Source organism: Pleurodeles waltl, chromosome 5, assembly GCF_031143425.1.
Source record: "Pleurodeles waltl isolate 20211129_DDA chromosome 5, aPleWal1.hap1.20221129, whole genome shotgun sequence".
NCBI classification, from domain to species: Eukaryota; Metazoa; Chordata; class Amphibia; order Caudata; family Salamandridae; genus Pleurodeles; species Pleurodeles waltl.
This window is the reverse complement of record NC_090444.1, coordinates 118,362,022-118,378,000: the sequence shown is the minus strand read 5'-3', so window position 1 is coordinate 118,378,000 and position 15,979 is coordinate 118,362,022. Positions and strand designations below refer to the sequence as shown.

The window sequence follows — 15,979 nt, the reverse complement described above, 5'->3', positions numbered from 1 at the left end:
AGTGTCCTCCTTTGTTCTGGGGTTGGCTCCTGGTTCCAGGAGGCAATTCCAGCCCCCATCCTTGTCCAGTGTTATACGTTGTCTTTCGTGCCTAACAGTGACAGTGTGCTATTGTTGTTTTCTCAGGAATCGCCACTGTGTTTCCAGCTGGACCCACAAGAGTGTGTCTTGTGTATGTAAGTATTTTCCTTGTCTGTGCTCTAGGGTCCAGAGACAGAATCACTTCTGCTGCCTCCTTTCTATGGGGCTGGCAGGGTGACTATCTGTAAGAGCAAACTGCACAGAGGCATTGAGATTTCCTGTCACTGTGGGAGGTTCTGCGCCTTACTCTGTGTACAACCCCAGCGTGTTTGTCCACTAGTATCTGTTTCCTGTTTGTTCACACAAGGGTTGCTCTGCTTTTACTTTCCTGTGCCTGTTCATAGCTGTCCTTTCCGTGTATGCCTTTAGCTGCTCTTTTTCCCCAGTATACTACCTCTTTAGGATATTCGGTGACCTCAAGGGGTGTCCCAACCAGAGTCCTGATCAGACCAGCTCGAAACCGTGACAGACCGCCGCGGACGTGACTGCCATTTTCTATCTGTTGAATCACTCGATACCTGATCTTCGACAGGAGAGGACCTACACTGCAAGTGCTGCTGTGACCTCGGTCTGGAAGAGGCAATGGCTCGTGCGTCTGGGGAAAGGACCCCTGCCTTCACTGCACAGGAGTTGGAGAAGCTCGTGGACGGGGTCCTCCCCCAGTACACACTACTCTACAGTCCTTCAGACCAACAGGTGAGTACACAGGGAGCATGTTGTATGGGCTATGCCTGTGTGGAGAGGGCTGGTTGTAAGTAGGAAGGGGACAGAGTTCTGCGTGCATGAAGGACTGTGAATGCATGTGCCACATGGCAAGGCGAGGGATGTGGGCCACTCACTTCGATGGTGCAGTTGCTAATGACTTCTCTTCTTCCCCTGTACATGTCATGTAGGTCAGCGCCCACCAGAAGAAGGATATTTGGCGTGCCATCGCCAAGGACGTCCGGACCCTAGGGGTCCACCAGAGACAGAGCACCCACTGCCAGAAGAGATAGGAGGACATTCGCCGCTGGAGCAAGAAGACGGCGGAGGCTCAGCTGGGGATGGCCTCCCAACGTGGGAAGGGTGCCCGTCGAACCATGACCCCTTTGATGTTCCGGATCCTGGCGGTGGCCTACCCGGAGTTCGATGGGCGCTTGAGGGCATCACAGCAGACACAAGGGGGTGAGTACAAGATCATTCTGTGGACTTTGCGCGCAGTGAAGGTGTCTGGGTGGGGGAGGAGGGCTGTGGGTTTCCCTAGGCCAGGGCGAGTTCCGTAGGCTAGGCCCCTCCGTAATGCAGGCCATGTGGCACTCCACCCCACCTCTGTAGAGTGGCAAGTACAGGTATACATGCCCCTGTGTCATCTATGTGTGCTGATGTCCACCATAGCCACGTAGGCCATATCCCAGGAACTGCATCTGTAGAGCGCGGCGTAGTGCAGGGGGCTGCTGTGTCTGTATTGTCCGCCAACGGTAGCGGTAAGCCATGCACTCAACCTGTCTTTCTTCTGTCTGCCCCCCCCCACCCTTTTTGTGGTCTCCCTGTTCTTGTGTGCATCAGCATCATCAGGCGGAGGTACAGTGGCACCGGAGCACAAGGGAGCTGCATCCCACATGGCCATGGAGGGCTACACCACGGACTCAGAACACACCAGTGGGACGGAGGGCGAGGGGAGCTTCACGGCGGGGACAGGATCAGCAACCAGCAACCCGGACTCGTCCTCCGATGGGAGCTCCCTTGTAGTGGTGGCAAAATCTGTGGCCCCCACTTCTACAGGTACAGCCGCCACCCCCCCTACCAGCACCGCCCTCCCAGCAGCCCCTCAGCCTTTGCCCCGTGCCCGCTCACCCAGGAGGGTGGGCATCACCTTTGCCCCAGGCACCTCATCTCCTGCCCCTGTCACCTCTGCTGCCCTCAGTGAGGAGGCCATTGACCTCCGCAGGTCCCTCATTGTTGGGCAGTCTACCATTTTGAATGCCATCCAGGGTGTAGAAAGGGAATTGCAACACACAAATGCATTCCTGGAGGGCATTCATTCTGGTCAGGCTGCCTTTCATCGAACCCTGCAATCTCTGGCCTCAGCACTGATGGCAGCCTCCAATTTCCTCAACCCAGACCCAATCCCCTGTACCTCAGCCTATCCCAAGCACACCATCAGACCAGCCTGCACACACATCAACACACAAAGGAAGCTCAGGCAAACATAAGCACCACACATCCCACAGGCACTCACACAAGCATCACACACATACAGACACAGCAACATCCACTGCCTCCACTGTGTCCCCCTCCTCGTCGTCTCCCTCTTACCTCCCAGTGTCGTCTACACTCTCACCTGCATGCACTACCACTACAGCCACTAGGTCCCGCACCAGCACGCCCACCACCACACCCGCTCACCTGCACTCACCACCCCCAATACCATTTACACGTCCCCTGTGTCCTCTCCCAGTGTGTCTGTGACGCCCCCTCCCAAAGTACACAAACCCAGGCACACACCCACCCAACAGCCATCCACCTCACGACAGCCTCCAGCGCATGCACCTGCACCCAAAGCCACAAAAGTTACACCTCCTACAACCACCTCCTCCTTCTCCACTCCCAGACCCCCTCCAGCTACCCGTCCCAGTGTTCCTAAGAAACTTTTCCTGAGCAAGCTTGACCTCTTTCCCACCACCCCCCCTCCAATTCATAGGTCCCGTACTAGCACCTCAGCCAAAAAATCGCCGGTACCAGTGGTGCCTGTTAGAGGTATGTGGAGGGCACCAGGGCAGCCAGTGTGACACGGAGCCACAGCACAGCCAGTCCCCCCCCTGTGAAGCACCAAAAGTTGGACAGTGCCCGGCGGGAGAGGGGGAAGACTCCAGCAGGCAAAGCCGCTCACAAGGGTCCCGGGGGGAGTGTCCACTCAGCTGTGACTCCTCCCAAGGTGGTGAAGGGGCAGAAGAAATCGCCAAAGTCTGGGAAGAGCAGCACGGCGGAGAAGACCGCCATCATCCCCGCTGCCCAGGAGGCCACCGCCAGCCCCATCGTCAGTGGCCAGGAGGCCACCGCCAGAGTCAGTGCCCAGGAGGGCAGCCCGATCGTCAGTGGCCAGGAGGCCACCGCCAGAGTCAGTGCCCAGGAGGGCCCTGGCAGCCACAGCCCCGCTGGGCAATGAAGGACCGCCATGGCAAGCACCGCTTAACAGGGCACAGACCGCCATGGCAAGCACCGCTGAACAAGACAAGCACCGCTGAACAGGGCACAGACCGCCATTGCAAGCACCGCTGAACAGGCCAAGCACCGCTGAACAGGGCATAGACCGCCATGGCAAGCACCGCTGAACAGGACAAGCACCGCTGAACAGGGCAAGCACTGCTGAACAGGGCACAGACCGCCATGGCAAGCACCACTGAACAGGCCAAGCACCTCTGAACAGGGCACAGACCGCCATGGCAAGCACCGCTGAACAGGGCAAGCACCGCCAACTCAAGCACCACTAGCCCATGTGCGGCAGGGGCAGTGACGGAACTGGGAACGTCACGGGGAGAGTGATGCACTCTGGGCACCAGTCCCCCTCCAGAACCAGTGGAGAACAGCATCCACTCTGTCTGTCCTTACCAGGATGAAGCACTCTGGGCGCACAGTTTTGTTCAGAGGTCTGTAGCCGTCGCTATCACAGGTCAGGCTGTTGAATACCAAAGCTGCATAGTCATGCCTCTTTACTTCACAACCAGACACTCCCTGCCTCTATCCCTCACTCCTGTAGGTTCTTTTTCATCATTGCTTTCTCAATTTATCACTGTTTTTCCACCTTTCGCTTCCTCTTTCTCCCACCTCTTTTTGAGTTTTTCTCTCCATTGATCTGTAACAAAGTTTGTTGAGGAAAACAAAGTCAAGACATGTGGACCTGAGAGCACTCAAAACTTTATCCTCATGTTTTCTTTACAACTATGCTTGTTATATTATCTAAATAGAGGAGCAGCCAGCATCGATGATATCCCCAAGGGACTCAGATACCTTATCTAGGAGGGTAGGAACGACTCAGGGTTGGGATGCCGCCCTCTGTTTTAAGAATTAATACACTTTGTTTTTCTCACAAAGTGCATGAATATGGCTTGCAGTTTCATCATACGCCACAAACCCTTGTTTCTCTGGCAATAGGTGTGCACACAAATAAATGTTTTATTCAATATTGATCTTAACTTATCTGTATTTGTCTTTGTTTGTGTTTGAATTAGGTCCCCTGACTCAGAAGTTCTCAATCTCTGTGTAAGATTTTAGTGACTTCTTACACAACATATTATTATAGAGTATTTTTATTTATTCTCTTAGTGAAGGTTAGGCTTGAAAATGACTCCTGATGAATTGACACAAGATCCGTGAGACTGCTTTGAGGTGAGAGACATGTTGACTGAGATCAATAATTCTGTAGTGTAGGGATTTCCCACACACAGTCCTTCAATATTTACACTCCTGAATTGAGCAGTAGACACATTTTTATTTTTTTGACAGGGAATCAGACCATTAGACTCTGAGCGTTCCAATTTAAAAAAAAAACCTTGGCATGGGTATCAGACTACATTACAGATATTTATCTTGGGCACCCATAGTCAATTTGAACTGTTTTTGCTGCAGCCCCTCTCAAACCCATTTGTTTCCGGCATTTGTTCTTTAAAAGATCTCTGCAAAGAGCCCTCGAGCAGGGCCCGTCAGGCATTGCAGTGCCGGGCTGATGAAGAGCATGGCCGTATGATGAAGCATGTTACCTATTGGTGAGTGAGGGCTACTGTTCCTGCAAGACCAATTTGTTAGGGGACCGTTAAGACTCCTATCCTACTTCATAGTAACGAGTTTGTTTTCCTGGAACAGTACGTCTATATTGAGTTAAAGTAAAACAAAGTTCCAGTCACCAAAACTGGATGTCACGAGACTCCACCGGCGACCACCTGCTCAAACTAAGCACTGCCTTTAATGCATTTTTTCCCTGCTTCTAGAGCTCTTCAAGGTGTTACATAAAGAGAATACACCACCTACCGGGGGAGGAGCCTTCCTCGTTCACTGGCCCCTTCTTGAAAAGAGTTTAAGCCTTGCCATTGAAACAACAAAAAAGAAATCCTTTTTAGGAACATTTTGAAAACTGAACTATTCAGACTTGACTTTTCCTGAACTAAACACAGATAAGACTGTGATAGAAAAATTCTGAACATGATTTATCACTTGTCCATCTTCCGATTCACTCACCTACTCAGCATTCTGCTTTACCTTTGCAGCCCTCAGTGAAACATGTAGTGATTTAAAAAACACCTTTTATAAATGGTACAGGCTTGAAATCTGCACTGCCATATACACATATTTATGACGTCTTTATCTCAGACTGATTAGACCAATCATTACTTTGTTACTTTGAACTCACAGAACCCCCATGACCAAAGCCATGATGATTAATGGGTAAGGGCATAAATGGGTGAGTGCATTGATGTATGTGAGTGTATGAAAGCAGGACAGGATGATGCATGAACAAATGGGTGAGTGGATGCAGACAGGTTGCATCAATCCTACAAGCTAATACAGACGTACTGGTGTTATAAAAATGGCACCAAATAATAGTGCAATGCAAGTATTACACCCAGGCTAGTGGTGAGTATTTTTTTGTGTGTTTCGCTGTACTGCACTGTATTGTGTTTCATAGTATTGTTGCATTGTATAGAGCTGTTGCATTGCACAGTGTTGCAGCACATGATATTGTTGGATTGCATAGTCACATTTCAATGTGTAGTATTGAATGTTAAAGTATGGTTGCATATTATTGAATAACTCAGAATTGTATAGTATTTTATAATGCTGTATTGTCTTGCATTGCATATAACTGTTGCATTGAATAGTGTGATTGTCTGGCATAGTATTGCATTTCACTGTGCTGTATTGTTATTTAATATTGCACTGCATAATATTGTTACATTGTATAGTATTGTTGTATTGCAAAGTACGGCATAGTATTGTTGCATTGCATAGTACGGTTGCATTCCACAGTATTGCATAGTATTGTTGCATTGCCTAGTTTTTCATAGTATTGTTGTATTGCATAACATTGTTACATTGAGGGTACTGCATAGTATTGTTGCATTGCATAGACTTGATGCATTGCAAAGTATTTCATAGTGTTATTGCGTTGCATAGTATTGTTGTGCTGCAAAGTATTGCATAGTATTGTTGCATTGCATATTATTGTTGCATTGCAAAGTATTGCATAGTATTGTTGCATTGCACAGTATTGCATAGCATTGTTGAATTGCATAGTACTTTTGCATTGCACAGCATTGCATAGTATTGTTGTGTTGCATAGTATTGTTGCTGTGCATAGTTCTGGTGGATTGCAGAGTATTGCATAGTATTGTTGCATTTCATAGTACTGTTGTATTGCATGGTATTGTTGTGTTGCATAATATTGTTGCATTGCATGGTACTTGTGCATTGCACAGTATTCCATAGTATTGTTGCATTGCATAGCACTGGTGAATTGCACTGTATTGCACAGTATTGTTGTGTTGCATAGTATTGTTGCATTACATGGTACTGGTGCATTGCACAGTATTGCATAATATTGTTGCATTGCATAGTACTGGTGAATTGCGCAGTATTGCATAGTATTGTTGTGTTGCACAGTATTGTTGCATTGCATGGTACTGGAGGATTGCAGAGTATTGCATGGTGTTTATTGTTGCATTGCATAGTACTGGTGCATTGCACAGTATTGCATAGTATTGTCGCATTGCATAGTACTGTTGCACTGCACAGTATTGCATAGTAGTGTTGTATTCCATAGTATCGCCCTGCACTGTATAAGTAAAGCGTGGCAGCTGACGGCGGCTGTAGGGAAGAATTATCAGTGGCAGCTGCTACGGTATCTATTTCCATGGGTGTGAGACAGAGTCAGGTGCAGAGGCTTGCAGCAGAGGGGGCTCAGGCAGAGCAGACACTGAGACCAAGCAGATGGGAGGGCCCAGAAGCACCCTGTGCCAGAGTCTGCATACCAGAACAGCCTCCGACACCTCTGCACACAAGTGAACCAAACCGAAGTGCTAAATCAGTAAAGAGCAGATCTGCAAGAATATATTCATTCAATCAATACAAATGGTCACTCTACAAAGGGCGACCACAATAGAATACTAAAAGGAAAATGCATTTTTGCAATCTATTTAGTAATTGAAGGAATAAATCCATTGCATATCCTGCAAAGAATTGTGGGAATGCAGCTATCGTTCAAAGGATGGTGCTACAGAGCTCCTATAAATAAGGAGGGAGCAAGATATGTGGCACTGGATGCTGTGGCTCCCTCTGCCCTCCGGCTACTGACTTCTGGCAATGCATCAGCGCCATGAGTCTCATGTTATGGCAGTCATCTGAGACGAGGGGCATCAGAATAGAATGAGACTCGTTGTACTTTGAAGGGAATCCCCTAACATAAGATGGACCCATGTCCACATCTTGGCTCAGAACAGCTTTTAACGCTGCGGACAATAATGCTATTTGCATCTGCCCCCTAATCTCACCGATCACAGGCAAAACAAGCATTTGCAATGGAATGGGTCTCACATTTGCTCGAGTTAAAGCGATTAGCGTTGTAAACTCCTAACCAGACTTTTCTTGCCACATAAGTTGAAAATTAAGAGTAAAACAGTTTCACATAAGCGAGCTGATTCACAGCGCCACAGCCTCCTTGATCATCAGTGTGAAGAGACACACAAAAGGAAAAAGAAGTTCGCTCGCAGTCACACTTATCAGCAAAAGTGCAATTATTCATGTAACAGGGGCATTGGCCAAGGCAGTTGTAAAACCTCCCCAAGGAGGGAGAAACATAAACCATTTATCAATGTCATCAAAGGATTTTTGAAAGGCAAGCCCATGAACGAGTGGTAGTAATGGGTGTGAGGTGGGCATTGTTAAAAGCCCAGATACATACCAACATGTCGGAAAAGCACACTTGCACGCTGCTGTGCTCAACCTAAGCACTCCTGCTGTCTCTGTCTAATTGTCTGCCACAGAAACTGAAATGCAGGCAAACAACAGTAGTTGTTGTTAAGCACTCTGATTGGCTGACACAATCTCAGCATTCCATATACAGTGGTAATTAAGCCATACCACACCCACAGTTCACTGCAATTAGTTTGCCTTGCGCTTATGAAGATAGATTTATTGCTGCTGGCAGACAGTGTGTGGAAAATAATAAGGCTGCAAGGCTGCAAGTACCACTGTAAGTCAAGCTGTATGCTTCATGTTCTTTCTTTACTCTCTAATTGAACTTATAATGCAGGCTTACAAATGCATTTAGTGAGAGCATTGATTGACTGAGCCATTCTGAGGATTCCATAGAGGGTGCTAGTGAATCTTATCAAAAGACCATGATCTTTGGTCATTCTGTGTCTCCCCAACTGATACTAGAATCCACAAGAAACATCTCTGCAAAATTTAAAACGGGTATACATATAATATGGTTCTTATGTGAGCGGGATATAGTAAGCATGATACAATGTTCTTGTGATAATACTTTCTCCTTTTATTTTAAAATTATGATAGGCAGAATAGTATTTTAACAGTTTCTCCTCTCCTCTTCCTTCAGGCACAATAGAGCCTGGGCCACTGGTACTGGACATGCGCCTCGATAGAAGGAAAAAGGACACTGGTAAGTGTTTTGTAGAATTTCTCCTAAGGAGAGTTTATTAGATTCAGTGATTCAGTTAGCTCTCTCCTTCACCACTTGACAATCACCAAGTCTTAGATTCAACAGCTCAAGGGATTTTGGTTAGTGTCACCAGAATATTTTAGTAAGTTGTCGTCCCCGAATAAGAGTTGCATGCATTAACATTGGGGGGGAGGAGAATTGAACTTAGGTCACATCCAATATCTTGTGGTATGTTGTAGAAAAGTTGTCATCACAAAATATGAATGTGGAGAATAAAGAAAATGACACCATGGTTGTTAGTGCAAAGGTATGTTGAATATGAATTACTTCACATTAATTATTGTACTATCTAAACATACATGCGGTGAAGGTCTTTTACACCTGACTTAACCAGCCGCCTCATGTTCCAGAATTCCCTTTGTAGAATTTCTCCAGGAGACAACTGTGTACCTGGGAAAGCCACACTCCTCCAGGAGCGGGGTGGGCGCTTCACTTCTCCGGTGGCCCTCTGGCTTGTTTGGGTTCTCCACTTCTTCAGGAGCACGTCTTGTCTCTCTCCAATGCCATTTGCAGGACGGCGTCTTCCTTATTTTCTGTGTTTTAGCTCTCCTCTCCTTCACAACCTCCATTTTGGATGCTCCTCACTTACCTGTTGTTGGCGTCTGGTTGGGAAGTCGGCCTTTCATTGATTGAGGTTTGTCCCATGTGGCTTTCAGTGGTGTCCTTGTTAAGAGACCGCACTTGTTAAGTTTAAGTTGCTGGGACCTGTATTGCTCCCATTCACGGGGATGAAAATCAGTGTCAGCCATCACTGTCCCGGTTGATTGATTTCTTGTGGTGGGCTGCAAACAGAGGACAGGAGAGTCAAGAGGCAGGATGAAATTCAAATGGAGATGCCAGGGAATTCAATTTTCCTCATCTTCATCTTTCCCCTTGCCACTTGCTCCTCCCTGCCACACCCATTCCCTGGGATTTTCCTGTGTGGGGGAAAAGAGGTAGACAAGAAAGGAAGTCAGCGTTATCGTTCTCTTGCCCTTTTCCAGGTCATACCTCAAACTGAAAGGGTTGTAAGGACAAAAAACATTGAAGTACTCTGGAGTTATTACCTTTATTACAACTCATCTAAGTCAAAGGTGCATGATCTGTATACAGAATAAAGGGATCCCCTCCAAATAGTAGAGTAGTTTATCTACAGCCGCCTTAATTGCCAGACAGTCTTTCGCTATAACTGGGTACCTTTGTTCCTGAGGAAAAACTTATGATTAATGAACAAAATGAGAACCTCTAATACGTCCTTGTTAATCCTAGATAACATAGCCCCTCTTCCCACTTTGGAAGCATCTGTTTGTAGGATAAAGATCTTACTAAAATCCTGAGAAGTAAGAATAGGACTAGTAGTAAGAGCCCGTTTGAGCAATTGGAAGGTTTCCTGGTCTTTCTGGGAGGCTTTCTCGAATTCCTGCTTTGTCGTTCCTTTCTTTAAAAGGTCTGTCAAGGGTCCTGCAATATCAGAATATAGTGGTATACATCTCTGATAATAGCCAAGAAGACCTAGGAAGGCTTGTACTTCTTTTTTTTGTCCTAGGTAGAGTGGCATCTAGGATAGCTCATACCTTTTTTTCCTGGTGCTCTATTAATCCGTTCCCTACGTTGTACCCGAGATATTTAACCTTCCTATACTTGACTCTGGATTTCTTTGCATTAATGTGCAGTTGGCGTGTTGTAACTCCAATAGAAAATCATGTATATGGGAGAGATGTTGTTCCCAAGTCAGGCTAAAAATGACAAAGTCATCAGGACAAGATGATGAATAAGCCTTATGTTTCTGTAAGACTGTATTCATTAGCCTCTAAAAAGTGGCTGGGGCCCCATGAAGACCCAATGGAGGTACCCTGAATTCAACAATCCATCCGGAGTAGAGAAAGCTGCATTTTCTTGGTTTTCCTTCCAAAGGGGAACCTGCCAATACCCCTTGGTAAGATCAAAGGTGTTAATGAACTAGGCTTCTCCTAGCTTCTTGATTAGTTCATCGATTCTGGGTAGGCATCAAATTTGGAAACACTATTGACGCCCCTAAAGTCAATAGAGATTTGGATTCAGCCATCTTGTTTTGGTACCAATACAATTGGCTTCCCTTCTAGCTGCCAGGACTCTGTATGGTTTCTGTTAGATAACAACCCCTGGTTGAGTTTGGATGGCATGTTCAGTCAAATGTGTGTGTCCCGGAAGGTCTGAGAATAAGGAAGAAAAAGGTTGAAGGACCATAAGGAGGGCGTCTCTTTGTTCTTTGGTTAGGGCATCATTTATAACCAATTGGTCGAGAGTGTTAGCTTGAGGGGTCGAGGGTTGGGCTATTTGTATTTGTTTTGGAAGAGCTCCAGCCATTTCATAAGAAGATTTATGTGATAATTCTGCTGTTTTCTAGGGGCCATTTGAAGATTATACATGACTTTACCTGTTTTAGCAACACTTTCATATTGGTCTTTCCACTCTGCCTTAGTCTTTTTGTTGGATGTTGGCAAAATGATCAGCACCCAATCATTTACTTGATATTCCCACCATTTTTTCCCTCAATCGTAAATATATTTTTGCCTGCTTTGATTTTTCTCCAGATTGTCATGAGCTAAATTATGACCAGTCCTGAACCTTAAGTCTTTGTTATACTCTAATAGCTCTTTGGCCTCATCTCCAGAATCTTTTTCCCATGACTCTTATGTCATCTCAAGGATACTACGGGGTTGTCTACATACAACAGTTTGAATGAAGAGCACCATAGCATGCTTTGTACTTCTCCCCCCATGATTTAGAGAGCTAATGGTAAAAGCTGGTCCCAATTTTTCTCTTCTCCTATAAGCTTTATTTTAGGGTAAGTTTAAGAGTACCATTATACCTCTCAACTAAGCCGTCTGTTTGTGGGGGTGTTAGACCTGGCATCCTTGGTGTGGTCTTCCCTGTCTTTTTTGCCTCTGCTTCCTATGTTTTGACTGTGTGCTTGACTTTGTTTTTACTGGTTTTGGTACTCTGGGCACTTTATCACTGCTGACCAGTGCTAAAGTGCAAGTGATCGCTGTGTAAATTGCATGAGTAATTGGCTGTTCCATGATTGGCATATTTGATTTACTAGTAAGTCCCTAGTAAAGTGCATTAGAGGTGCCCAGGGCTTGTAAATCAAATGCTACTAGTGGGCCTGCATCACTGATTGTGCCGCCCACATGAGTAGCCCTGCAAACATGTCTCAGGCCTGCTATTGCAGTGCCTGTGTGTGCAGTTTTAAACTGCCATGTCGACCAACAAGTGCACCCACTTGCCAGGCCCAAATCTTACCTTTTACTACATGTAAGTCACCCCTAAAGTCGGCCAAAGCCTGCCCCATAGGTATGTCCTGGTTTTCACTACTGCAAGACCTGTCGCTCCCATAGGGTAACATGGGGATTGCCTTGAAATATCTTTTAAGTGTAATTTCCCGCTGGGAGCACATGGAAATATGGAGTTTGAGGGTCTCTGAACTCTCAATTTAAAAATACATGTTTTTTAAATTTGTTTTTTGAATTGTAGGTTTGAAAATGCTACTTTTAGAAAGTGGGAATTTTCTTGCTTAACCATTCTGTGCCTCCGCCTATCTGTGGAATACACAACTGGGTCAGGATGACAGTTAGGCTGTTTGTGCATTCATTTTACACAGTCACACAAAGAGAGCTGAGGTGTGCCCTGCATATCCTGATGGCCCACCACCAGGCTGATGGGTCTTCCCGAGCTAGAATGGTGGGAGGAGCTGACACCCGCACCTGAATAGGGCTGTTCCTGCCCTCACACAAAGCAGTCTACAACCCCCTAGGTTGTGTCTGGTGGCCGGGGCAGGGAAAGATAGGAACTTGTGCACTACAAAGACTTTTCTTTGAAGTTTGCCTACTTCAAAGACAGAAATGGGTATAAGTTCTGGATCTCTGACCCCCTATAGTTAGAATCCTTTTGGACTGAGGACATTCTGCCAGGAAGAAGAGCTAGGTGCTGGAAGAGGGACTGCCACTCTGCCTGTTGTTTTGCTGTGCTGGCATGCTGCATGCTGCTTCTGTCCTGAAAGTGAAAGGACTGGAGTTTGCTTTTTGGCTCATGCTTCCAAAGCTTCTCCAAGAGCTTGGACTATGCTTGCGTCCTGTTACAAGTCTAAGGGACATCAAAAAACTTCATCTGACAGCATCTGGGCTCTATTGCTGAGAGTCCTGACTTGCCAAGTGGTGCCAAACCCTGTTCCTGTGCCCTCGGGAGTGAGTTCTGGGGCAATCAAGAAAAAAACAAATACAACAACTCCAGAGTGGCTTCGGAACCAGCTTTGCTGTCGGACTCCGGCCACTGCCTGCATCGGTCCCCACTGTGTGCAACACCTACGGCTGACGCCACAGTCCTGATGCCACTGCAGCACCTCCAAAGTCCCGCCACAGCGTGAGTCCTGAGTGCCGGAAACCATTATCTGACAGGGCAGAGCTGCAAGCAGCACTGCCCTCCGGATAATAATCCCTTTTCCTCCAGCCTTTCCCTGGCGGGTTCCCCCGCAAAGGAAAGGCTGGCGGAAGGGGTGCTCCAGGGCCCCCCTGGGCAGTGGAGGGGCTCCCGTGCAGTGCCATGTCACGCAGGTCACTGCCCAATTTACGGGCAGTAATCTGCGCGACGGCTGCTCCTGCACCGCCGCACATCGGCATTGACGGCGGCTCCAATGTCCCGGCCCAGCAGAATGTTCAAAATGCAGCGGGCGGGATCTCGAGGGGGCTGGCGGTCAGTAAAATGACCTCCAGCATGAACACGGCGGTAAACACCGCCGTGTTCATAATGACCCCCCGAATGTTTGAAAATGTGTATCTTTACTTATGTTGAATGTTTGTTGTTTTGGTCTTGTTTTACTCAGATAAATATTGACTATTTTTCAAAACTGGTGTGGAGTCCTTTTGAAGTGTTTTCACTGTGTTACTGTGTGTGTTTCTGTGTGTGTGTACAAATACTTTACACATTGCCTCTGAGATAAGCCAGACTGCTCGCGTCAAGCAACCAAGGGAGTGAACAGGGTTTATCATAGCTGTGTGACTCCGTTACCCTGACTAGAGTGAGGGGCCATACTTGGACAGGGTGCAAACCACTGCCAACGGATTTCTAACAACCTCCATGGGTTTCTCAGTGCTGTTTTTTATGGGGACATGCCCAAGCAATATGGCCCCACTCTCCACAATCAAAGCATTGAGGTCCCCTCAGTATTAAGTGTTCAGTTCTGATACTTTTCTTTTTTGTGGCTTTGGTGGATTTTTTGTTCAGTTTTCTCTCATTCTTCCCTCCGGATGAAGGTATGTTATAATGGTTTCTCTCCATTGCCCATGGGTACAGACGAGGTTGTGCGCAGAAAAACGTGGCAGCCATTTCAACTGCCTTTTCTAGGGTAAGATATGTATATTGTCTAAACCATTTCTGGGTAGCCAAATGTAAGGCCTCTAAAAACTGCTCAAGCTGTATTTGATTCATTATTTCTTCTTTTATGCTGTTTGCTGGCTTTAACCACTTGTCCACGGCCATTTTTAGTTTAAAAACCAGGGCTTGGGGATTATTTACAGATGATCCCCTTTCTTTACTAAATGTACGCAATAGGACTTTGCATATATGCCTAAATGGTCCAATACGACACCCTTGTTCTCTCAGCATATGGGGTGTTCCCATGGGGTTTTGCAAATTGATAAGCTGCTTGGGCTTCCCTGTCAAAATGGGGGCGAGAAAGAAACGCCATTTCCCTTGTGGCCAGCCACTGGCACTTGCAACTCTTTTGAAACTTAATAGTAATGCGTCAGGGTCTTCTCCATTTGCATATTTCTGTAGGGCCACACCCAAACTGATTGAGTATGGAGAATAATATTAGAGAGGCTAGTGGTGAGTTGGTGTTGATCTTCGGCTACCCTATGTAGGTTCTCTCCATGTAATTTCAAAGCATGCAGGATCGACCGTCTGTCTGCTTTAGCAGAGTCCATATGTTGTTCAAGAGCCCATCCGAGCTTCTTCTGGCCCTCTGTTAGCTGGTATATTATGCCTTCCATTCTGTATCAATGGAAATTTGTCTGCATTTTCCACCACGTGTTATGTGAGTGGGATATAGGGCCTGATTGCCCGCCAAGCGGGAACCGCCAGAAGACCGTACCGCGGTCAAAAGACCGCCGCGGTCATTCTGACTTTCCCGCTGGGCTGGCGGGCGACCGCCAAAAGACCGCCCGCCCGCCCAGCGGGAAAGCACCAGCAACGAGGAAGCCGGCTCCGAATGGAGCCGGCGGAGTTGCTGGTATGCGACGGGTGCAGTTGCACCCGTCGCGATTTTCAGTGTCTGCTAGGCAGACACTGAAAATCAATGTGGGGCCCTGTTAGGGGGCCCCTGCAGTGCCCATGCCATTGGCATGGGCACTGCAGGGGCCCCCAGGGGCCCCATGACACCCGTTCCCGCCAGCCTGGTTCTGGCGGTGAAAACCGCCAGAACCAGGCTGGCGGGAAGGGGGTCGGAATCCCCATGGCGGCGCTGCTTGCAGCGCCGCCATGGAGGATTCACAGGGGCAGGGGAAAACCGGCGGGAAACCGCTGGTTTCCCTTTTCTGACCGCGGCTTTACTGCCGCGGTAAGAATTGCCCTTGATGCACCGCCAGCCTGTTGGCGGTGCATCCTCCGTCCCCTAGGGTAGGAATGACCCCGATAGTGTTCTTGTTATAATACTTTCTCCTTTTATTTTATATGTATGATGGGCACAACAGTATTTTACCGGCTTCTTCTCTTCTCTTCCTTTAGGTAGAATGGAACCTGGACCACCGGGACTGGGCATGCACCTTGTAAGAAGGAAAGAGGCCACTAGTAAGTGTTTTGTAGAATTTCCTTAATATTTTACTCTCAAATGTCTGTTAGACTGTGCCCAGGTGATTCTGTGATTCGGTAGGCTCTCCCCTTCACCACTTGACAATCACCATGTCTTAGATTGAACAGGTCATGGGATTCTGGTTAGTTTCATCAGAAGCGGCGTTTATGGGGGTCATTACGAGTTTGGCGGTTGTCCCACCAACAGGCTGGCGGAGAAGACCACCAAATTATGACCATGGTGGTATTCCCAACCGAATACAGCCAGAGCACCGCCGGCACCGCCAGTGCGATCAGGCCACCACGGACGAAGGTAGCCACCTGCAGGCTGGCGGAGAGCATATTCCTGCCAGACAGATTACAGGGCTGAACACCACCAAGGTT

General features: G+C 47.3%; 1 long non-coding RNA gene across 1 annotated transcript in view; it reads left to right on the top strand.

Annotated features, from left to right (window-relative positions):
- LOC138297221 (uncharacterized) overlaps positions 1–15,596 on the top strand; it is an 89,671-nt gene extending 74,075 nt beyond the window's left edge. Inside the window, exons 3-4 of the long non-coding RNA XR_011203941.1 lie at positions 8,669–8,731; positions 15,533–15,596. This is a non-coding gene — a long non-coding RNA (uncharacterized lncRNA). The remainder of the gene's footprint in view (positions 1–8,668; positions 8,732–15,532) is intronic.
- Positions 15,597–15,979: the final 383 nt, after the last annotated feature.